Consider the following 13349-nt stretch of genomic DNA (forward strand, 5'->3'; position numbering starts at 1 on the left):
TCACAGGAGACTTCTCCAAAAACTATATGACATCACATTAGACGTAACCTCACTTGTCTTATCCGCGTCTTCCTGTAGAACACAAGAATATTCGTATCTCTTGATGGTAAGAATTAATAGTAGATGAAGAATACAGAAGAACGCACAGTGGTTCCAAATTTTTAAAACGTGGTCATAAGGTAAAATAAAAGTTCAGTATTTAGGGATTTTCATGTTGACAGTTGTTTTCTCTTACTATCGTAAAGTCGTAATACGCAGGTATAAGGATCAGACCGGATCTATTCTTATTCATAACTCCGAGACAAGTGACCCATGTACGACCTTATTTTGGCAGGCAGTGAAAGTCAAAAGAACGCGTATATTGAAAACGCTGTAAAACGTTTTGTAGTTTATCAATTTTATTGCTGTAAAGCAGATTCTTCTTTTTCAAGTATGTATTAAGGTAAGTGGAACAGAAAGATGTTTACGACTGTTTTATCGACTATGAGAAAGCATTTGATACTATCAAACATGACAAACTCATAGAACTATTACATCTTTCAGGACTTGACACTAAGGACATCCAGATTATAAAAAATCTATATTGGAATCAAACAGCCCACATAAAGAATGGACATATGGTGAGTGAAAACATAACCATTTCTAGAGCGGTTAAACAGGGCTGTATTCTTTCGCCACTGCTTTTCAACCTGTACACGGAACAAATATTTCTAGAGGCACTGGAAGAGTACAATGAGGGCATCAAGATTAATGGCGTACCAATAAGTAATTTTCGATATGCAGATGATACTGTTATAGAATAGAATAGAATAGAAATATGCTTTATTGCCACTGAAAATTTTTACAATTTTATGGACAAAGCTTACATACAGTCAAAAGAAAAACATAATATAAATAACAAATAACAACTACAATTTACTAAAATTAGATAAATCGTCAATAATGTACAGTATAAGATATAAAAGCCAAGACAAAAACAATTTATTGCAAAATATATATAAATTGCAAATTGAACATACAACAAATAAAATAAAATAGGTACAACATAAGGAACTGACAAGTTTATGCTACTGCGCATGGAACCCAATTTTCTTAGTTATTCATTAAGAAATTCTTCTATTGAATAATATGGTCTTTTGGATAGATAGGCTTTTGTCATTTTACGGAACTTAGGGAAAGATGTTGCAGATTTAAGTTGTAAAGGAAGATGATTGTACAGTTTCTTTGCGGAATATAATATAGATTTCTTTACTAACTCAGTGGATGGAATCGGTAAATAAATATCAAAGATTGAATTTCTGGTGGAGTTAAGATGATTGGGCCTTGATGGAAAGACATGAAGGTGTTTACGAATTAAACAAACCGTTTCTAGAATATATAAAGATGGAAGTGTTAAAATTTCGTGATCTCTGAAGTAACTTCTGCAATGTGTAGATCTTCTGAGGCCAAACAAATATCTTATTGCTCTTTTTTGCAATCTAAAAATGACATCAAATTGAGCAGCTGTACTAGAACCCCAAAAAGGAAGACCATATCGAAGATGAGACTCGAACAACGAAAAATATGTTATTTTAGAAGATGCTAAATTGAGTTCCCTTGAGACAGATCGTATTGCATAGCAAGCTGAGGCGAGTTTCTTACTTAACGAATCGATATGAAGGGACCATTTGAGGTTGTTGTCTAAAAAAATACCAAGAAATTTTACAGAATCAACGGTACTGATCTGGCTGTTATGAAGTGGCAAAGGTTGAAGAGATCCTTTATAGGATAATGCTACTGTTTTATTTACGTTAAAAGAGAGTAAATTAGAGTCAGACCAGATCTTTATCGTCAGTAGATCCGAAGTTATAGTTTCATGAAGAGATGCAATAGTTGAGTTGCTCCAAGTGATACTGGTATCATCAGCAAAAAGAAAAATTTTCCCTTTGATTTTTAAATTAGTGATGTCATTTATAAAGATAAGGAACAGTATAGGACCCAATACTGAACCTTGTGGTACTCCACATACGATGTTTTTGAGACTAGAGTCAGTATCATTTGCTCTAACTAGTTGTTTCCGATTATTCAAGTAGGATTGGAACCAATTCAAAGAAATACCTCGAATTCCATAGAAATTTAGTTTTGTAATCAAGATGTCGTGATTTACACAATCAAAAGCTTTGGCATAGTCGCAGAAAACAGTGGCAGTATAAAGATTATTGTTCAGTGCTTGGTAAACCTCATGTAGTACAGAAAACATGGCATCAGTGGTACATTTATTTGTTAAAAAGCCGAACTGATTTTGTGATAAAATATTGTTATCAACGATAAAGGACATAAGTCGAGTTTTAATGAGTCTCTCAATAATTTTGGAGAGTACCGGTAGTAAGGCAATAGGTCTATAGTTGCAGGCATCAGATTTTTCGCCACCCTTATGAAGAGGAATAATAATGGCTGTCTTTAGGCACTCTGGAAATTTACCTTTTTCGAAGGAATCATTAATTAGTGAGAGGAGGATTTCCAACACATTTTCTGTGAGATTAGAGAAAATTTTTATAGATAGTCCATCAGTACTACAGGATGATTTGCTTTTGATACAATTCATTGTTTGGATAAGTTCAGAGTTATCGACTGGTCGTAAAAAGAATGAATTCGAGACCTGTCTTGAATTAGGAAGATAGGAAATGGGATCTTTTTGCGGCAAAATTGTTGATGTTATATTTTTACTCACATTAACGAAGTAGTCGTTTAGACTTTCAGGATTTGGAAGGGAAAATGATTGAGCTGTGTGAGTTTTATTTCGAAGATCGTTTATTATAGACCAAGTCTCTTTTGCAACACTTTTAGAGCTTCCCAGACGATTTTGATAATAGGCTTTTTTAGCTGACCTGACAAGTTTTAGATATGTTGTCCTGTACTTCATGATATATTCAGTGACAGCAACATTGGTAGTAAATTTCTTGATGTATAGTAGTGAACGCATATTCTTAGCTGATATGCGAATACCTTTCGTAACCCAAGGTTTCCGATGTTTTGGCTTAATAGGAATTAAAGGAAATGCCTTATTGAAGATGTGGAGAAGCTTATCTAGAAAAACACTGAAATTATAGTCCACGTCTATAGAAGGAAATTGCCACTCAGAAGTTAAGCATAAATTTTGGAATTTACGAAAATTCTGGGCGGAAAAAATCCTACCTAAACGTCGGGTTTTTGAGGAAGGTTTGCTGAAGATGTTAAACTTCGTATACACTGCTTCATGGTCAGATAGTCCCGCATTAATAACTGTAGAGCAGACATCAAGGGGTGAGAAATCTGAGACAATATAATCGATTATGGTAGATGTAGTTTTTGTAATCCTTGTAGGAGAATCAACGTGCATTGAGAGACCATACGATTCAAATATGTTTGCCAGGGACACTTGGGTAGCACTAGCAGCAGCATAATTAATGTTAAAATCACCGCATAGAATTTTTCTGCTTTTATGAGGCAGGTCATCTAACAAATTTAGCAGGTTCTGAAAAAATAGTTCCACGGTAGAATCAGGTGATCTATAAATGCAAATAATGTAAAGATTAAGATTTTTATTATAAACTAAGGAAAACTCAAAGAAGGATTCACTTAACAAAAAGTTATATTTTGTTACCAGAGAAAAATCATTATTTCTAGAGAGAATCACGGTGCCTCCATGAGCCGAACTTGGACGATCATACCTGGCAATTGTGGTATATTTTTCTACAAAAAAAGGCTCGTTAACTTCAAGCCAGTGCTCTGTAACCGCAACTATCGGAGGAAATCCTAATTCCTCCAGAAACAAAAATAATTCATCAGTTTTATTTCTTATAGAACGAATATTAATCAGAACCATGCCAAAGTTGTCATCACTAAAATAATTTGAGGTTTCTAGTCCCTCAGAACACGTCGTGTTGTTTAAAAATTTCGCTTTGTAGAGTCAGGGGAATAATAACTTCGGTGACATTCCCTTGACTTTTGTAGGTGTATAATTCTTTCCGAAGTGAGATAGGACCTATAAGCAGCAAGATCAGCTTCCACTTCAGCTGGACCAATTCCATAGGCATGGTTAAATTCTAGAAGAACTTTTCGTAGTTCTTCAGTCTTAGTAGGTAGTCCTTCGGAAGCCAAAAAGAGTTTCACGCTGGTGTTGGTATATCCGTCATAAAATACAGAAGCAGGCTGATCGTGAAGAAAAGCAAGATGTAGTTTAATTGCCTTTAAGATGTCCGGTTCCCTTAATCTTGCAAGAAGATATCGACTGTTCGAGTTATTAGTTAGTCTAACTCTTGGTGGTGTTAAAGGATCCAAATTTATGGATGGTTCCAAAGTATCTTTCTTAACAAAATTGATATGGGAACGGAAAGGCTCTTGAGATTTGCAAATTGTGATGGCCTGCTTGTCTGTAAATATATTGGTGTCTTCAACTTCATTTTTGTTGTTGCTTGGAATGGTAATTGGGTTTTCCAAGCTAACCTGGCTTCTGATGTACTTCTGATATTTTCTTCAGATGAAGTCTTTGGTTCAGAGTGTGGTGATTCTATAGACCATTTAATGTTGACACCAGGTGGCCAAATTTCCTTATTAAATAATAAGTCGATAGATGGTTTGGATTTTATGCCTATTTTGAATGAGGAACCAGTTGCTGTGTTGGCGTCTTTAGGGAGAGCGTAACATCTAATATAATCCTTGATACCTAGCCTCTCTTTAATGTAGTGTACTATTTGTATAGGGGTGTATGCTGCGGTTAAGTTACTGATAACAACAAAATGACACTTATCTTCTGAAACTTTTGACTTTCTTTCTGGACAGGTTTGGAAATGTTGAGGGCCTTCAGTTTGGGTGCTTGAAGTGACGTACACTATCTTTTTTTTAGGTACCTCTTTTTCAGTTTTTATAGCAGGTAGTTTGCTGGAAAGATTACTTATCTGATTAGATATTTCGCTGATGTTTTCAGATAGCCTTTGTAATCCCAATTTTATCTCGGATGAATTTGAGTCTTCAACTTGAACCTTAATAGTATCATCGGAACAGCCGAAAAAAACTGACGATATATTGAAGATATCTTGTTGCATTTGCCGTACCGATTTTAAAAGATGTTCAGGATTCATCAGGCTATTTAATTTATGGATCTCGTCAATTTTTTTTGTAAGGTAATCCAATTTGCCATCTTTTTTTGTTAATAAATCGTATGTCTCTATGAAAACGGGCAAATTATCAGTCAATTTTTTAGTTAGTTGAATTAAGGCATTAAAGTTCTCATGAGGTATCTGATTTTTTGATAGATTTGTTATTTTTTCATTTAAATATCTGAGGCTAGGCGAATCACATAGTTTACAGAAAAATCTTAGATTTGAATTTTTTGGGTCCAGGAGAGTTTTGGTGATGGTCTTGTTGTATCCAGAACAGTGCATGCAGAAATTTCGCTGACATTCCCCAAAACAACGAAGCTTATTATATTTGTCATTTTCGGGGAATTCATGTAAACAATTCTCACATTGGTAGTTTGCCATAGTTATGGTCAAGGTCAATTTGCAATATTTAACTGGGTCGTTGATAAACAGCCGATAACATCGAAGATTTACAGATGATGCTAAATAGAGTAAATACAACTGGCAACCAATTTGGACTGAAGATCAATAGAAAGAAAACTAAATTTATGGTGATTAGTAAAAAGAACATTCAACATATCGACCTGAATACTGAAGCCGAACGTATTGAAAGAGTACACCGATTTAAATATCTGGGATATACAGTAAATGATAAGTGGGACCCAGACGTAGAGATTAGGATCCGAATTGAAATAGCAAGATCCAAATTCATAAAAATGAGAAAGCTTTTAAGCAACCGCAACCTAAGCGTTAACCTCCGATGGCGCGCCACAAAATGCTATGTACTCTCTACTCTACTTTACGGAGTAGAAGGGTGGACGTTAACAGCAGCAACTATAAAGAAGTTAGCGGCTCTAGAAATGTGGCTGTACCGACGCATACTGAGAATACCTTGGACAGACAGAGTGACCAACACAGAGGTATTGAGACGAATGGGTAAAGAGGTGGAATTGTTAACAACTGTTAAAAGGAGGAAAGCGTCATACCTGGGCCATGTGTTCCGTAATGATAAGTACAGTCTGCTACAGCTTATCGTGGAAGGCAAGATTGAAGGTAGAAGAGGTTTGGGCAGAAATAAGAAATCCTGGCTGAGAAGCTTGAGAGAATGGTTTCAAATACCAGAAGCTGCGAACATAATACATGCGGCACAAAACAGAGAAACCTATCGTTTGATGGTCGCCAACCTTAGGTAGAAGACGGCACATAAAGAAGAAGATTAAGGTAAGACAGAAGTTGACTAAAGATTTGATAACAGTAAATGCATAAAATTTGTTAATGAATAAACAGTAAAAATATAATTGAAATAATAAAAATTTCGTAAAAATACATTCAAAAAGTACATAATTCTGCGATTAATGTTCATTGATTTCAAAATGAACAGTCAGAAGATACAGAATCACATTGGTTTAGCTGCCTTTAATTGCCTATGCATTGCTGGAAGTTGCTTGAATACAAAAGTGTGAAATGATGCATATTACATGATTCTGGCGATTGTTGCGTATTTATGGGCGGTTGTACCTAATTAATAGGTTCTAAACATTGTATTCAAAACGAAAATGTATTGGTAATAAGAAAATATACATTTAAAATAAAATTTTCGAATTTCTTTCGGCCAGATTGGATCCGCCATTTTATCTTTCAAAAAAATAATGTTAGATTTGTAATCAGCGACATTACACTATCAAATTTGACAAAAAATATTGCGTTTTGATATATTATATTTTCAATTTATTTCCGCCCTGTTGGATACGTCATTTTGTTTTCAAAAAAAATGTCAGATTCGTATTCAGCGATGCCAAAAATCATTAGATACGAAAGTAATTCCGACGTGTATGAACAATATACGCTTTAATAGTTCATGGCCACCTTTTCGGCATTTGGAACCACAGTGGAACGGTACCGCTTATGGCAGCGTAACGTCACCTACACTGTATAATATTTACACAAACGACCAAACCATACGAGTAGATACTAGGACTTTAAGCCTAGTGAAGCCTTAAACACAATAACCACATACTATCAATCAAACTATCTTAGCCAAATCCCGTAAAAACTAAAGTGTGATCCTTTCACCTTCGTAACAGAGATTCTTCCAGAAAACTGAACATTCAATGGTGTAGTAAAATACCTGAGAGTTTCATTGAATCGCACATTGTCATTAAAAGAACAATAAGCGCACACTGACGACAAGAAACAATATTCTCCAAAAGCACATATTTACACCCTCAGAATTTCGACGCTTGCACTATGTATTTCTGATGACAAATATGCCTCGCCAGAATGGAAATCTCAGCACACTCAAGAATAGATGTAGCTATTAACACTCCTCACGATATCCGAAGAGAAGTAGCTAGAGATGTGGCACGAAAGAAACAAACTCTTAAATTCGTGACGTCCACTCCACGATTAACAACATACCGCACTAAGACTCAAATCGAGTAGAAGCTTTCTGACCAGATCAACACATCTGCAAGATACACCAGAAAAAACTCGTCTTGTCAAATAGAAAGAAGCTGTTCCTCGGCATATGAATCCTCGAGAGGAACTTTCATCTGATAGGTATCTTCCTTATACTGTGAACGACTCTCAATCGTCTACCAGTCGGAATGTCGAAGTTTAAACCAACATGAAGAAATGGGGACTGTTGTCTGCTGACTGTGATACCATGTGTGAATGTTTGACGGTACAAGATAGCACAGCTACTTAGTTGTCCTCTGTACGAGAAACATTGCACTGAACACTGCAAGCAACTAACACAGCCATTCAGACAGCTTTTTTCTGAATGGACAAAATTTAATTGTTTGAACTGGGCACGTAAAGTAGTACTCGAAACATGGCTAATACCTATAAGATCGAGCCCAAATGAACCAACTGTTAAAATGGTATTACAAGTATTCATAATTTTTATTTGTTTTTTGAAAACGATTTTAAGATTTGAAATTGAAAGATCAAATCAAATGTAAAATGTAATTATTATTACAATCAATTGTGGTTTTATCTCATATAAAATAATATCTCTAAACGTTGGTCAATAAGTCCCGGGCCTAACTAGTCAAACATTTTTTTGCAAGAAACCTCTTTATACTCCATGTCTTTATACCCCATTTAATGAGGTTCTGTTTTACACGGGCAACACCGGTGCGTATTCGGGAGTATCCGCCAGGTTCTCCAGTCCAGACTCATTCCATTAGGAGATTCTGTGTGTAGGGGGGACAGTTCGGGTGGTTCGATACTGATGATTCTCATAAACCTTTTCCTTGATTTAAGTCGGTTGGTTCCTGACGGTTCGTCAAACCCGTATAATTGGTACTTTTCATCGAAAGTTTGCCTGAACTTTTCCACATATTGCGGTGGGCGTTTACAGTTTTCTAGTGATGCGAATCCGGCTGCTCGGTACAGTAGGGATAGAGGGGTAGATTTCATACAGCCGATAGTTATTCTTCATACATACATTTAATGCAGTGGTGACTTGTTGGGCGTGTCTAGATCTACCCCACACGGGACAAGCATATTCCCCTGCTGAGAAATATAAGGCCTCAGCTGTTGACATTAAAACCTGCGTGTTTGTACCCTACTTGCTCCCTACAAGTTTCCGGAGAAGCTTATTTCTCGTAGTAACCTTCTGTCTTGTACTCTGACAGTGGAATTTGTATGTTAGTGACCGGTCTAGTATGACTCCAATATATTTGGGACTATCAGTATGTTCCCAGTGTTGTCCTTCCCAAGATACATTCAGTTTTACATACGCCAAATGGTCGTTGAGATGGAATGCACATACTTGAGTTTAAGTAGGGTTTGGTTTTAATGAGTTTTGTTTGTAGTAAATTGACATCATGCTTAAAGCCTCTTCCATTGTCGACTCTACTTGTGTGAGACTTTTTCCTTTTACAGTGACACCAAGGTCGTCAGCGTAAACAGAATTCTCAGTTTTGGGGGACACTGGCTGGTTGTTGGTGTAGATGTTTAATAGGGACTGTGCCAGAACACTTCCTTGAGGTAAGCCATTTTTGAGGTACTCCATATGCTCTTCTTTCCATTTAGCACAACGTAGAAGCGTCTATTAAAAATTTATTGAAAACAACAAACCATCGTTTAATAGTTGTAATTGATGGAGCAGAGTCCTAACACTTTTTGAGCAAATCGCTTTGAATCCATTGTTCATAAAAATCACAAAAGTAGTGTCACTCCAAACACTGATTCGGTAAAGAATATTTCTTCTTCTTCTTTAGTTTATTGGACTCCACCTACTTGGATATTTGGCCAGCTCATCGTCGCGGAATAAGGGAAAAATCCCTTATTGACTTACAATTTGGAGTTATTGCATTATACAATTTGCTTCTTCTTTAGTTAACTGGCAATTTTGGTTGGTGTGGGACAAACATAACAAGATAAAAAAATTTCACGCTAGGGGCAACTGCCTATCAATACACAATCTTTTTCTTCTTTAGCTTAGTAGAAATTTTGAGTTGGCATGGGACAAATACAACTGAACTTTTTTTAAACGACATTAAACTTTTTCTCTCAGGGGCAATTGCCGACCACTACACAATCTTATTCTTCTACTTCTTTTATAGTTTACTGGCAATTTTGAGTTGGCATGGGACAAATACAACAAAGACACAATCTTTTTTCTCTCAGGGGCAACTGCCGACCATTACACAATAATAAATAATATTAGTAAATAATATTTCAAATGACATGAAATTTTGACAGTCAGCCTTTGACAGTTAGCCCTATCGAAATTTTCAATGGATAATTAATTAGAATCGGACATCATGGTTAGGTCCGTGACTATTGACCGACTTCACAAGACATGCCTCAAGAAAACAGTGTCAGAATATCATCAAAAGGAGTGTGCAGAAAGTGTGCTTTTTTAAACTAAAGGGTCTAGCCGGTTAAGATAGTGAAAAATGCCCCCAGCGATATTCCAAAAATAAAAATACCATGTTCTACAATACTATTGTAGCCCCACTCATAACCCTCCAAAAAATTAAAACGTGTTGTTGTTTCGTTTTTTGGTGATATCTTCGGTTCTGATCATCGTAGAAACTTCTTTTTCCTTCGTTTTGTAGGATTTTTTATTGCCTGTCACATATTGTTTTCCAAAATTTTTGGCGCGAAATTAAAATGCCGAAATAAAATATGTATTATTTATTGGGTGTCAAATTATCTCGATGATTTTTTTTCAGATTTTTATAGGAGGGGCATCAACATAACATAACAAAAAATCATTTTTTGGTATTTTCTTTAATCGTTTTGACTCTTGATTCAATTTTATAATCATTATCTGCCTTATTTTTATTCAAATACATCTCAGAGATCAAAAAATTTTTAGACTTCTAGACCTGAACATAACCTCACAAAAACTCGAAAAAACTGACGATTTATTTATTGCTCTAAAACCGGTCGAGGTATGCAAATGAAATTTGGTGGGTTTTAAGAGGTAGTTGTTGCGCATTTTTGACATACAGATAAGGACACATTGAATAAGGAATTTAAAAATAGTTTTTGCACTCAGTGGCGCACTATTTTTTTCTTAAAAAAAATTCAGACCTTTAACCGTATGCGCGCCAATGATGAATAAAAAAATTTTTGGAAAAATATGATATAGGCCATAAAAAAACCCTACAAAACGAAAGAAAAAAGAAGTTCCTACGATGATCAGAACCGAATATATCGCTAATTAACACGTTTTCATTTTTTGGGGGGTTATGGGTGGGACTAGGGGTCTAAAAAATTTTTTAGTCGAATACTTTTTGATGTAGGACAGCATGGTATTTTTATTTTTGGAATATCCAACTATGAAAAGTGTTATACAGAGAGAGTCTGTAATTTGGAATAAATGCAATATCTCAAATACTCATTGTTTTTTTGAAAAATGCTCAGACCCTTCGATTAGTATTTCAAATTGCCTTTTTTGACATACAATAATAATGTATACAGGGTGTCCCAATTTAGAGATATGACGTCATCGTTGATTTTCTTAAATGGCAACACTGTCATTTTGATAGCTATTTTGATAGGGTATGTAAAGTTATACACAGCTGCAAAATATCAAATTTTTATTCTCTAACATTTACAAGATAACAGAAAATAAAAAGTTATGTCTGTAATTTGGAATAAATTCAATAGTTAAAATAATAATTGTTTTTTTGAAAAATGCTTAGACTTGTCGATTAGTATTTCAAATTATTATTTTTAACATACAATAATAATATATACAGGGTGTCCCAATTTAGAGATATGACGGCATCGTTGATTTTCTTAAATGGCAAAACTGTCATTTTGACAGCTATTTTGATAGGGTGTGTAAAGTTATACACAACTGCAAAATTTCAAATTTTTATTTCCTACCATTTACAAGAAAATAAAAAATAACAAAGTTATGAAAAACAAGTAATCAAATAATAATTAAATTTAATTATTTCAATTAAGCAAATACTCATAATGTTGCCCTCAATTATTGTCAAATCGTCAGTGGGCAGCGTTATGAGCATTTGCTTAAATGAAATAATTAAATTCAATTATTATTTGATTACTTGTTTTTCATTACTTTGTTATTTTTTATTTTCTTAAATGGTAGGAATAAAAATTTGAAATTTTGCAGTTGTGTATAACTTTACACACCCTATCAAAATAGCTATCAAAATGACAGTGTTGCAATTTAAGAAAATCAACGATGATGTCATATCTCTAAACTGGGACACCCTGTATACATTATTATTGTATGTCAAAAATGACAATTTGAAATACTAATCGAGAGGTCTGAGCATTTTTCATAAAAACAATTAGGGCCGGTTGTTCGAACGCTAATCAACAATGATCACTATCAAATATTTAATTACTGTCACCAAAACTGTCAATGTCAACTTTTATTGGGTTGCTGAAAACATAATTGATTATAATTATGAGATTAGTTAATTAATTAACATAACAATTATTAACATAATTGATTAAGTAATTTCATAATTGTAATCAATTATGTTTTTAGCAACCGAAACAAAGTTGACATTGACAGTTGGTGACAGTAATTAAATATTTGATAATGATCATTGTTGATTAGCGTTCGAACAACCGGCCCTTAGTATTTTAATTATTGAATTTATTCCAAATTACAGACATAACTTTGTTATTTTCTATTATCTTGTAAATGGTAGAGAACAAAAATTTGATATTTTGCAGTTGTGTATAACTTTACACGCCCTATCAAAATAGCTATCAAAATGACAGTGTTGCCATTTAATAAAATCAACGATGACGTCATATCTCAAAATGGGGACACCCTGTATACATTATTATTGTATGTCAAAAAGGACAATTTAAAATACTAATCGACGGGTCTGAGTGTTTTTCAAAAAAGCAATTACTATTTGAGATATTGAATTTATTCCAAATTACAGACTCTCTCTGTATACAGAGTGTTTCATTAACAACTGTCCATATCGTAACTGGAGAAACCTTAGCACAAAATACGAAGATTTAACCCAAAACACTTAAATAAAATATTCTTCCTTACCGAGATACAGTGTGTTTTATTACAAATGTTCTAAAATGATTTTAGCCCATGGTTAAAGCACCTTTTAATATTTTTTGTTCAAACTTGACACATGCTAGGGTACTTTAACTAGTCTTAAAAGATAGTTTTCCGCTGTTACCAGAAGCGTGCTGTAGGGATATATACTTCATTTTCGCCCCTTTCCCCCTCTTACAATCTACGCCACTGTGGTAATAATCATTTCAGCATTATTTTTTGATTCTTCATTACTTTTTACGTAAATATCATCCTTTGTCTCAATGCGATAGAGTAAGTAGTTTTCAAAAAACTAAGTTTTCAAGCTAATAGCACATAAAACAACATCCAAAAATGTTATTCTACATCCTACCAGACTGAAAACTATGGGAACCTTCTCTGGTAACACCTCCGAGGCTTCTACAATTTGCAAGCCATAACGGATGCTGAGACTAAGGAAGATGAGGGAATTTTACAATTTATAATTCACGTCCCATCTGCTCAGCGCGGTAAAGTTCCAACGAGAATGGTTCCCTTCGTAATCCAATTGGAGTAAACATGTAAATCAAAAATGAATAACCATTTTCAGTTTCGTTGCAACACGAAACTACAGCCGCATTGTTATTCTAGTTCAATCAGAGAGTGCAGCAAGCACCTCTACCGGTTTCGAAACTTATTAGTCTCTCATCAGGAGGCACATATTCTCCCATTGTTTTCAGTCTGGTAGGATGTAGAATAAC

The 13349-nt window shown here is 34.7% G+C and overlaps 1 protein-coding gene across 2 annotated transcripts in view; it reads right to left on the reverse strand.

Moving 5' to 3' along the window:
• LOC114338423 (DNA repair protein RAD50) overlaps nt 1-13349 on the reverse strand; it is an 87527-nt gene that overhangs the window by 32119 nt on the left and 42059 nt on the right. The window lies entirely within an intron of this gene.

Source organism: Diabrotica virgifera, chromosome 2 (assembly GCF_917563875.1).
Source record: "Diabrotica virgifera virgifera chromosome 2, PGI_DIABVI_V3a".
NCBI classification, from domain to species: domain Eukaryota; kingdom Metazoa; phylum Arthropoda; class Insecta; order Coleoptera; family Chrysomelidae; genus Diabrotica; species Diabrotica virgifera.